Source organism: Chiloscyllium punctatum, chromosome 23 (assembly GCF_047496795.1).
Source record: "Chiloscyllium punctatum isolate Juve2018m chromosome 23, sChiPun1.3, whole genome shotgun sequence".
NCBI lineage: Eukaryota > Metazoa > Chordata > Chondrichthyes > Orectolobiformes > Hemiscylliidae > Chiloscyllium > Chiloscyllium punctatum.
In genome coordinates, this window is record NC_092761.1 from 54,117,000 (window position 1) to 54,129,873 (window position 12,874).

Genomic DNA, 12,874 nt, shown 5'->3' on the forward strand with positions numbered 1-12,874 from the left:
GGACTTTGAGCAAGATTCTCCATCCTTGATTCTCCATCCAAGACTATGTAATATCATCCAATTGGGTAGAGCTTAATGCTGCCTTCAACATTTATCCTTCCAGAACTATTATTAGGTGCATCATTGCCATTCCTCACTCCCAAACCTTTCTCTTACATTAACATTTATCCATTCAGGTATCTATCTACATTTATATTTATCACCTCAAGCCTCAGACTTCACAAATGCAGGTGTGCTCTGACCTTCCACAATATGTCCACTATACATTCTCTTTGGATTTGAAAGGTTGGCAGGTCTTTGACTTCAGGACCTTGAATTTTATCTTGACATTTCTTGGTCAGCAAACACTACTGGGTTTGTCTCAATCGTTGTTCAACAAGGTTCCTGTGGATCCAACATATAACTTGCTCAGCTTTAAGGACAAAACATTATCCCAACTGGTTTTGGATGAAGACACCATCCCTGTTGCGGTCCTTTATCCATTTCTGTTGCACTTGTCTCATTGTCGTGCACAATGATATCCATTCCAGTGAGCAATCTGCTGCTCCCAGCAAAACTGCTCCAAACCACAAACATTTTTTATAGTCCCATGGACTCAACTATAAAATCAACCTCTTTGCTCGGATAGGAAGTTGTGTGTTTAGTTTTCTCCCTATCTGCAATTGTGATGGTGACAAGCCACATTAGAATTGAGTGTGTTGGTAATTCAAGGAAGAGTTGAAGGAATTCAATTGCCTCTCTGAACAAAGGGTCAAAAAACAAACCACGGTCGATCAACCTGTCAAGTGTCAACCAATAAAAAAAATCCACTCAGCCTCCCAGTCTCATGGTGGAACCCAAAGAGAAGAAAGAATCATTGAGATTACCTACAATGGCATAAAGGAGAAGTTTCATCTGGGCAAGAAGAATCAATGGCCAGCAAACTAAGAGACACAAGTGAAGGAGTGACCAAGAATGTGCTCCCATTCACCAATATTGTCTTGAGGGTTGGCCAGTTATCTGAGAACATATACTTGGATCATTGACAACATTTCATGATCAGAGACAGTTTAGTAATACATGACTGAAGGATTGTTATTCCAGCTTCTTTTTAAGATGATATACTGGAAATGATACTCCAGGAATATGTGGTGTTCTCAGGCACACAGCCAGGAGTAAGTCAGTGGCTAATTCCAGAAGTGGATTTAGAATAAACCTCTTTATTTAGCATGTTATGAGCATATTATTATAAGAATTACATAGGGTGATTTAGATGAATAGATACATTGAAAGATGCATCTAATTAAGAGAATGAGGGAAGAATATGCAAATGACACATTGATTCGATGAGATGGAGTAAAGTAAATGGGGATGTTGGACAGCGTAAATATCATTAGACAAGCGAGGCCATATGGCCTGTTTTTGTGTTGCTCCCCATTATATAAGCACATTTTCTCTCATTTCACATTGAAACCTTGAAATAGGAGCAGGAGTAGACCATTTGGCCCATTGAGCCCACTTCACCATTCAATATGATCATAGCTGATCCTTGATCTCAACACCATGCTCCATGCTCCTATTCTCATCCCATTCCTATTGCTACCTTTCGTCTCTAGTAATCTACCACCTTCTGAAATATATTCAGCAACTTGACCCGCATAACCTTTGGAATTGTCTACCACAGAAGGCTAAGATCAACTAAGAGAAAGTGAGGACTGCAGATGCTGGAGTACCAGAGTTGAAAAATGTGGTGCTGGAAAAACACAGCAGGCCAGGCAGCATCCAAGGAGCAAGAGAATCGACGTTTCGGGCATAAGCCTCGGAAAGAGGTCATTTGGCCAATCGAATCTGCACTGACCCAACAAAGAACATCCCACCCAGGCTGAGGTCCCGACCCTATCCCCGTCATGTTGCATTGACTATGGTTAATCGTTGGACTGAGGGAGGAAACCAGATCACCCAGCAAGATGCGGGGAGAATGTAAATACACCACAAAAACAGTTATCTGATGCTGGAATCAAACCCAGGTCCTTAGAGCTGTGAGGCAACAGTGCTAATAACGGAGACATCATGCCATCAAGGGACAAACAGTTATGCATCAGCCAAATTGACTGGTAATTGGAATAGAGTAGAATAGAATATCCTTATTTTTATAGGTACTCAGTACAGAAGTACAAGAACATAGAACATAGAACATAGAACAATACAGCACAGAACAGGCCCTTCGGCCCACGATGTTGTGCCGAACTTCTAACCTAGATTACGCACCCATCCATGTACCCATCCAAATGCCGCTTAAAGGTCGCCAATGATTCTGACTCTACCACTCCCACGGGCAGCGCATTCCATGCCCCCACCACTCTCTGGGTAAAGAACCACCCCTGACATCTCCCCTATACCTTCCACCCTTCACCTTAAATTTATGCCCCCTTGTAACACTCTGTTGTACCCGGGGAAAAAGTTTCTGACTGTCTACTCTATCTATTCCTCTGATCATCTTATAAGCCTCTATCAAGTCACCCCTCATCCTTCACCGTTCCAACGAGAAAAGGCCGAGAACTCTCAACCTATCCTCGTACGACCTATTCTCCATTCCAGGCAACATCCTGGTAAATCTCCTCTGCACCCTCTCCAAAGCTTCCACATCTTTCCTAAAGTGAGGCGACCAGAACTGCACACAGTACTCCAACTGTGGCCTAACCAAAGTCCTGTAAAGCTGCAACATCACTTCACGACTCTTGAATTCAATCCCTCTGCTAATGAACGATAATACTCCATAGGCCTTCTTACAAACTCTATCCACCTGAGTGGCAACTTTCAAAGATGTACATAGACCCCAAGATCCCTCTGTTCCTCCACCTGACTAAGAACCCTACCGTTAACCCTGTATTCCGCATTCTTATTTGTTCTTCCAAAATGGACAACCTCACACTTGGCAGGGTTGAACTCCATCTGCCACTCCTCAGCCCAGCTCTGCAACATATCTAAGTCCCTTTGCAAACGACAAATGCCCTCCTCACTGTCCACAACTCAGCTGGCAATGAGGTGGTTAAATGGGCAATCATGATGAAGGCCAAGTGTCACAGTTGGTCATGGAAGGGGATACTGTTTGGAGGTGACAATATTCTAGTCAGACGTCTAACTAGCCCTCCATCTGCCACTCCTCAGCCCAGCTCTGCATCATATCTAAGGCTCTTTGCAAATGACAAATGCCCTCCTCACTGTCCACAACTCCACCTATCTTCGTATCATCTGCAAATTTACTGACCCACCCTTCGACTCCCTCATCCAAGTCATTAATAAAAATTACAAACAGCAGAGGACCCAGAACTGATCCCTGCGGAACTCCACTTGTAACCGGGCTCCAGGCTGAATATTTACCATCTATCACCACTCTCTGACTTCGACCGGTTAGCCAGTTTTCTATCCAATTGGCCAAATTTCCCTCTATCCCATGCCTCCTGACTTTCCGCATAAGCCTACCATGGGGAGTACAATGAAAAGTTTTTACAATGTCTGTCTCTAATGAGGCCATCTTAGGTACAGATACCGAGGTTAAATCTTGGATACAAAAGTGAAATAAAAAGAAAATTAACAACATTACTTACAGTATTTTTTAAAAAGTTAGAGATAAGGTAGTTATAACATAGTAAGAGGATTGATATTACAGGTCCAGGAAAGAATTTCAAATAGACAATATATTGCAGAAGCTCAGCAAGCACATGGTCTGACCGCCCATGCCAGACCCCAGTCCAAAAACTGTTTCGCTCCACTCTGGGCCTCCAGTCTGGTCTGCCCCAGGACTCAGCTGCACCTAAGTACGTTGCGCTGTTCCAGGACTATCCTCCCGTTGCGCTGTTCCGGGACTATCCTCCCGTTGCGCTGTTCCGGGACGATCTTCCAATTTGCCCTATTCTTTGACTGTTTTCCCCTTGCCCTGTTCTGGAACCATCTTCCCTCACTCTGCTCCAGGACCATCTTTCCCTTGTGCTGCTCAAAGATTATCTTCCCCTTGCACTGTTCTGGGACTATCTTCCCCTCGAGTTGTTCTGGGATTATCTTTCCCTCACACTGTTCTGGGATTATCTTCTTCTCACACTGTTCTGTGACTCACTTCCCCGTATGCTCCTTCAGGACTGCTAAAAATAGAGAAAAAAAAGAAAATGCAGGCAAAGCAGAACTATTCTGGGTGGACTGTCTTACTCTGCTGCTATCTTCTGCAGTTTTCTGCCTATTAGAAACCTACTCACCATCTGGGACTGGCAATTCCCAATTAACTTGTAGCCCCACAGACGTTGTGGCCACGGCTGGAACTGGAATCAGGCAATGAGGTGGCAATCTGTAAAAAAAATCAGAATTTTTGAAATGTTTGGCTGTTGGTGAGATCAGTTTTATGAGGGAGTTGGAAGCTGAGGTTTAAGAGGCTATGGAAACCTGGTCCAAGGTCAACTCCTTGGGGATACATCCAAGGGAGAGACGTTGTTTTCTTCACTAGCAAGTGGAGAATGTGTCTCTCCTGCTGCTGGTGAAATGCTGGTTGTGGGGATATTGAGTCCCTTAAAGAATACTAATTGCCCAATGAAGGGCCTCAATTGGTCTATTGACAGGTGGATGGGCAAGCCATTCAACAACATGGGCAATAGAGGGAGGGAGCCATAATTGAACTCATCGATGCAGTCCCAATGTCAGCTGTGGCACCTTGTAGGAGTGGGGCATGGTGATCAGATGTGCATGGGACAAGAATTAGGCAAGAATTGTCTTTACCACGATATGTTTTACTCAAGTGGCTGGTTAAATAAAAAGAATTGCATTTGTAATACACTTTGCCTGACTTCAGCCCTTCCAAACGCTCTTTAGTCAATGAAATAATTTTGAAGTGTGCTTACTGTTATCATCTCGGAAGCACATCAGCCAATTTTTACACAGCAATTTCCAACATAACAGCAAGTGATACTGTCCAGGTAGTTGGCATTTTTCACATGGTTAAGGAATCAATAGCTGGGAAGCCATTCTTTTGTTCCTCAAAGTGGTGCCATGACATTCACCTGTGGGGCAGTCAGTCTTATTCTAACATGGCATCTGAATCACAGGCTCTTCAATAGTGCAGCACATCCTCAGTACAGGGCACTCCAGTGTCACCTGGAATGGCAACTGGAGCCTTCAACCTTCTCACACAGAAGCGAGAGTGTGACCACGTGACACTGGGATTAACAATAGTGGAGGTTGAGAGTGACTGTGATGTTAATCTGAAAATTATAAAATATGACCTATTCCATTATTCTTAAGAAACTCATTGTTTGCAAATATGACACTGAATAAAAATATATATATATATAATTCATAAGTGAATCTTGGAAAGGGAGAGTCCATATAACATTTGCTAAGGAATCAAACATGTTCACTTTGGTTTGATCCATTGGAGCTGAAAATGTGTTGCTGGAAAAGCGCAGCAGGTCAAGCAGCATCCAAGGAACAGGAGAATCGACGTTTTGGGCATAAGCCCTTCTTCAGGAATCCTGAAGATGCCTGAGCTGCTGCGCTTTTCCAGCAAAACATTTTCAGCTCTGATCTCCAGCATCTGCAGTCCTCACTTTCTACTCCTTTGATCCATTGGAATCCCTTACAGTGGAAGTAAATGTACAGTTTTAACCATTTTATACTTTTGGAGAGTTGGGTACTGTTTTGATTGTGGTATTTTACAAACAGGAAATTAGTTGGCATAATTGGAATTCTAACAGGGATTCAATTAATCAAGTTTGTGTTTTTCTGGAGCCAACCAACTGGAATCATGACTATTTAACTGCTACCATGCTTTTGTTTTGTGTATTATTCTTCCAGGTCAACCTGTGATGGTGCAGGAGAACTCATTGTGCTGAAGATGACAATCAAGAACCCTCAACCTTCTCATAATGCTTCTGAAAAAGCTTCATTTAGAAAAGAGAAGTTGTGGAAGAATGATGATTGAGATGATTGTTCATCCATAGCTGCCCTGCAGAAGGTAATGGTGAACTGCCTTCTTGATCTGCTGCAGTCCATATCCTGCAGGTAGACCCACAATGCCATTCAGAAGGGAATTCCAGAATTTTGACCCAGCAACACTGAAACAATGGTGATAAATTTCCAAGTCAGTTTAAGAATAGCTTGGATGGGGACTTGCAGGGAGTAGTTTTCCAATGCACCTGCTGCTCTTGCCCTTCTAGATGGTAGTGGTCATGGGTTTGGAAGACGCTGCCTGAACATTTTGAGAATTTTGTTCAGCTCACCAGTTTGCTCAACTTGTAAAACCTTCATAACCTCCTTGTATCCATAACTGCTATGTTCAGTATCTGTAACTCGCTGACATTCAAGGTACTGGGAATGTGGGACTTCTATAGGTAGTCATGTATATTTGGCAGTGCAGGCATGGTGAGCTGGAGGACCTTCATCTGTCTTGTATGATTCGATGATTCTACGCACGTATCTAGGTTGCCATGACCCTTGTGGTATAGTGCACAGAAAATCAAGCCCCATTATTCCAGGAGTTAAAGTGTGAAGATGTGATCAGTTTAATCTCGAGAATGAATTACTTCTGGCAGTGACAGCCATTTAAGGTAAACAAAACTCATGCCAGGCTTCACCAATGAAGAAGAATCTGAAAATTTAATTATTGTAACAAATGCGTCCTCTAATGTAGCAAAAAACTGATTATTACTTACTAATATCTGAATTAAACTACGTCATCCTTTAAATCCAAATGCTTTTATATTCATTCATAAACAGGACTGATAAAACAGACAAGATGAACAGTCTTGATAAAGATATATTTGTTATGCATAGGCAGAAAAGCCTATTTCACAGTGCAAATGATGTGACTTTTTCTGTTTTTGTTGTTTTGCAATGAAATCACATTGTGGTTGACTGCAGCAGTCCTCAAATTCAGTAGCCAGTCAGTTAGACCTGGTTCTTGTCATAGAATCCCTACAGTGTGGAAAGAGGCCATTAGGCCCAACAAATCCACACCAACCCTCTATAGGGTAACCCACCCAGATCTATTCCTCTACCCTATTAGTCTACATTTCCCCTAAATAATAACCAAACCTATGCTCCCCTGAACAATATAGGCAATTTAGCACAGCCAATTCACTTAACCTGCACATCTTTGGAGGCAACACAGTGACTCTGTGGTAAACACTGTTGCCTCACAGTGCCAGGGACCTCGGTTCAATTCCTGCCTCGGGCGACTGTCTGTGTGGAGTTTGCACATCTTACCTGTGTCTGTGTGGGTTTGTGAACTGGCCATGCTAAATTGCCCATAGTGTTCAGGAATAATTAGGATAGGTGCATTAGTCTGGGGTAAATGTAAAGCTAGGGGAATGGGTCTGGGTGGGTTTCTCTTTGGAGGGTCAGTGTGGACCTGTTGTACCGAAGGGGCCTGATTCCACACTACAGGGATTCTATATCTTTGGACTGTGGGAAGAAACCGGAGCACCCGGAGGAAACACACGCAGACACAGAGAGAATGTGCGTACGCCACACAGACAGTCACCTGAGGCTGGAATCGAACCCGGGCCCCTGGGGCTGTGATGCAGCAGTACTAACCACTGAGCCACCGTGCTGCCCCCATGAATTCAAAGTACCATTTCTTTTGTAGTCTTTGAATATTATTTCTGTCAGAATTAAATATAGAGATGGTGCACAGATTAACTTGTTGACAAGTTTGAAGATTTGAATCCCAACTCTTCTGTCTCCTCTTGGTCCAGCGACAATTTACCACTTACTTACAAAACTGCCAATTGCAGCAAACCCTGTTGCCAGGCAATTCCACTTTTCTCTAAAGACACCTGGTGTCCCACAAACGTACCAAAGTCCAGCCTCCAGTAAAGTTATCCATAACCATGTATAACCATTAAGTGCCAACACAGTTGTATCTTTCTTTTCTGATCTGAAATAAGCAAGTTTAAGCTCCTATTTTCCAATTTATATTCCCAAAGTTAAATATTCGTGGTTCTTATAACATATCAAAGTAGATGATAAATTGAATTGGAAGAAAAGTGTACAAACAGTCAATCACGCAAGCCATATTTCCATCCATTGACTCCATCTACACTCTCTGCTGCCTCGGGAAGGCAGCCAACATCACCAAAGTCCTCTCCCACCTCAGTTATAATCTTTTCCAACCTCTTTCGTCAGGCGGAAGATATAAAAGCTTAAACACATATACCAACAGATTCAAGAACACCTTCTTCCCTGGTATTAATAGACTTCCCAATGGACCTCTCAAATTTTACATTAAATGTTGTTCTCGCTCTTTGTGTACCTTCTCTGCAACCATAACATTGTATCCTTAGCCCTGTTCTACTACCCTAATGCACTTTGTATGGCATGATCTGCCGGTACAGCATGCAAAATGAAACTTTGCATTGTACCTAAGTATATGTGACAATAATAAATCAAATACAGATCGTTCTGCTATAACACGTGTTTCATTAACATGAATTCGCTGTAATACAATTGACAAATTGGAGCCACTGTTTCTAAAGTGCAAACTTCTAAAACATGTGTTGGCCTGTAACATTATTACATCATCAACACTTTAAACGCTGTTTCTAAAGTGCCATTTTTCTTTTATTTTTATAGTTTGTTTGTGTCGGTGCAAAACACGGTGAAAACACTAGGTATAAATTTTATTAATACACCATCACTCGGAAAAAAAGCACCCAAGTGGCCAAGGAACCAGTAACAGGCCTGATTGGACTCTGCTGATGTGAAAGAACACATGAAGGGGAGGGTAGGGACTAAATCAAAATAGAATTGGATGGGAAGAGCGATTTTTCTGTAATGCGGTGTTGCACAAGAACACAACCATTGCGGTATAGAAGAATTCCCGTCAATCAAAACATATGATTTATTTCCTTAAAAAATTAAAATGATTAAAATTAAAATAAAACCATTCCATGCAGTTACAGTTTACAGTTCTATATCTTTTGCTGGTCTCTCCTGGTGCAGTTGACTTCATAAGGTAGATTCTTTAAAGAAACTAGGATTATTGAACCAGCAGAAATACGTTAGCTGAGCAGATCTTTCTTGAAGAAATCCACTCTTGATAAATGTAATTAGTGACAGGAGAAATGACATTTACCTCTTGTCTCAGTACTACTGTTGGACACATTCAGGGAAAAGGGTACAACCCCTCAGACACCAGACAAATTAGTTCCTTAACTAGTTTGTGCCTTTTTTCTGTAAGAACAACTATTATTTTTGATATATGGATGAGGTCATGCTCTAATAGTGGGACTCATTTACATCATTTTAATAGAGTGCAAGCTTTTGTTTGATAAGTTCCAATTAGCTAGATGTCTGTAAAAAGGTAATTCTTTCTCTTACCATTGTTATTATTAATTACATGTAATTTCGAATGACCAAGCAATGTACCTTAAATGAATTTCCTTACGGGCAATAAAGTCATGTTGAATTGAATTAAGTCAGAAAATTGTAGAATCAAGCTTGTAGTTTTTGTTATTTTTGCACAGTAATATGAGAATATTGAATTATAGAAATATTTAAAATAAGATTTGCTTTGTACATGCATAAAGATGATATAGCACAGCAGAAACATTCTATGAGTTCATGGGGTTCTAGTCACCTCATTCTCACTCAAACTATCAAAAAAATCAAATTTATCAAATGAATTTCTCCTCAATGCATTGCTAGTAGCTATAGGCTCAGCAACTACACATGTATCACCAATGTTCAGCTCTTGTCAGATCACTTGTTCATCTTTCAGCCTCAGAGAAGCTGCAATATCTTAAAGTTAATTATTGGAAAGACTTAAGTCAATATCTTTGATCCTGTCAAAATCCATTCTGGCACCACCAAAATGGGAACCCGAGGAAGATGGTTGTGCTTGTTAGAGGTCATTCACCTCAACTCCGCAAGGATATCTCTGCAGGAGTTGTCCTCAGCTCAACCATCTTCAGCTGTTTCATCAATGACCTACTCTCCATCTTAATGGTCAGATGGCGGGATGTTAATTGACGACTGTTCACTGTCTCATTCCATTCAGGATTCTTGAGGAACTGAAGCAGTTCCTGTGCACAGAGCAAGGCCATTCACATGTGATCTAAAGTGCAACAATAATATTCATGCCACACAGGCAGTAAGAAATTACCACCTCCAACCAAAAGTCTAACTACATTCCATGGCAATCCATCATTTTAAGTTCCCATCTTTAAAGTCCTGCCATTGACCAGAAATATAACTAAACCATCCACATAAATACTGTGGCTACAAGAGCAAGTCGGAGGGAGGGGATTCTGTGGTCAGTGTCACATCCCAAATTCTGCTTAGAATCTACAAACCCAAAGTTTAATGGAATATTCTCAACTTGCCTTGATGAGTGCAGTTCCAACAGGTTTCAAGAAGTTTGACACCATTAAAACAAAGCAGCCATTTGACTAGTATCCTATCTATCTCTCTCAGCCTTCACTCCCTGCATATCAATGTGCAGTGGCAACAGCATGTACCAGTTAGAAAATAGACTACAATAAGCGGTCAGGATTTCTTCAATGGCAAGTTCCAAACCCATGACCTCTACATCTAGGAGGATAAGGGCAGTAGATGCATGACAACACAACCATTTGTAAGTTTTCCTCCATACCCATTATCCCAGCTTGGAACAATATCATTATTCTTTCACTGAGGCTGGGTCACAATCTTGAAACAGCCTTCCTAAAAGTATTGTAGGTATACTTACAGCACATGGACAGCAGTGGCTCAAGAAGGTGACTCAGCACTACTTCTCAAGGGCAATTACAGATGGGCAATAAATGCTACCCTAGCAATAATGACCAAATCCCACAACTCTCATTAAAACATATCTTTTTGAACAAACTTTTCGCCACCCAGCCTCCCTCACCCTGAGTGTCCATCAAGGGAACATTGTCTATTTTGTTTTGATGATTCATGGTAAAGATTTGTGAGATGGTAGTTTAATAGTAATGTCTCTGGACTCATGATCCAGAACCCCAGGCTAATGTTTTGAAATATGAGTTTGAATCTCAGCCTGGCAGGTATGACATTTAATTTCAGTGATAATTTTGAATAAAAAGCCAGGCTAATGATGACCATGTAACCACTTTTGCATTGACCTTGTAACCAATTGTTGCAAAAACACATCTGGTTCACTCATGTTCATAAACGAAGCAAATTTGCCATCCTTACCTGGTATGACCGACGGGTAACTCCAGACCCACAGCAATGTATTTGATTCTTAACTGCCCTCTGGGCAATTACGCATGGGCAATAAATAAATGGTGCCACACACATCCTATGAATAAACAAAAGAAATGTTTATCTGTAATAAGGGCATTAAATAACTACAAATTGTTGCTACTGACTGCTCATCTCATTTCTGGTTGATATGAAAGCTCACTGTGTAGTATTGTCTGTCTCAGGTCAGCTCTTTCTACATTTATCTATCTCACTATGTCAGGACTGGAGTCTCTGTGTATACAGTGCTGTACTCAAAACCACTCATTCTGCACCATTTAATCATAGCAATTACTTGTGTTTTGTAAGCAAAACATTGGGTTGCTTGATTTTGGTATGATTTGCAAATGTTGTGAAATGCAGTTTAACCGAATACCGAGTCCTTTGGTGAGAACAGTGCAAACATTCACAAAATGTGAAGTACTCCTTGACATCTTCATGATATTAATGGAAGTTGTTTTTTGTTTGTAAGTAGCATTTCTATCACCTTCATTAGTTACAAAACCACTGTGTAAACACATCTCTTATTGTTTATTTAATCATTAAGGAAATTAAATTAAAGCCATCTTCATTAACAGAGAACAGGACGCTCAAAGTCCCTCTGGCAACTGAGAATCACTCCATGTTCGTTGTTTCAGCTTCATTATGATCCCCTTAGAAACTGATAAATTTATATGATGTTTGATTTCCCAGTGGTGAACATAGAGAAATTTTACAAGCAGGTCTCAAGTTTTAAGACTTTAAGTGTTACAAACTAAAAGCAATGTTGGTAAAGCATCATTTAGTAAACAATTAATGCCCTAAACTACATAAAATAGAAAAGAGGACCCTTATTAGTGCTTATCATGATTGATAACCCCTTGCCACACACATACATATACTCTATACATGTTTATGTATAAGTATATATATGTTTATACATTACAATATACTCACCACAGAATTAAAATTATATGGGAAACAGTCCATTGACACAATTTCCATAGAGTTCATATCTCTCTTTTTTGATGAGTTGCAATGTCCTGTGACTCTCAAAGGTCTTCTGTTCTGGTCTCCTGAAAATTACCAAACTGACTTACACCAATAAATCACTCACAGCCAATTTCTATTCTTGGCAATTTTTTTTTCACAGTCCTTAGATTACAACAGAACATATTTCTTGTAGCAGAGACTGTCCTCCCTCTTGTATACTGCCTGACGGCTTCCAGCAGTCTTGTCCTTGTGGTGACCATTTGTCGTCTTTGTTATGGTGGGACTTCTTTCTCTCTCTCTCTCTGTCTCTCTCTCCTTCTCTGTTTATCTTTCTGTCCAAAATATTAAGAGACCAGATGTTTGTCCACAGTCAGCCCGGCTTCTCCTGCCTTTGCTTTCGGGTATGTCAGCAAATCTTAATCTTGGCCCAGGTCTCCATGGTAACACAGACTTTTTGTTGGATAGAACTCATCCCCAGTCATTCAACTCTCTTCATTAGTCCATTTTACTTTAAACTAAACAGACAGTTTAAACCTTATCTACTTAATATCAAACCCTAAGACATGAAGATAATAATTTTTCACAAAATAAGAAAATATCACGTTGTAAACTCTTTTATCAACTGACCACATGCAATGCATGAAAAATGCCTTTGTTGTCACACCTCAGCATTCAA

General features: G+C 40.8%; 1 long non-coding RNA gene across 2 annotated transcripts in view; it reads right to left on the reverse strand.

The window, feature by feature from the left end:
- The window catches only part of LOC140494080 (uncharacterized), an 87,462-nt gene that overhangs the window by 24,509 nt on the left and 50,079 nt on the right, over nt 1-12,874 (reverse strand). Inside the window, exons 1-3 of one of the 2 annotated variants that reach the window (XR_011963903.1) lie at nt 12,163-12,541; nt 11,179-11,284; nt 4,230-4,318 (exon numbers count right to left, since the gene is read on the reverse strand). This is a non-coding gene — a long non-coding RNA (uncharacterized lncRNA). Of the gene's footprint in view, nt 1-4,229; nt 4,319-11,178; nt 11,285-12,162; nt 12,542-12,874 lie in introns of those variants that run through there. The other variant, XR_011963902.1, reaches the window with a different exon arrangement.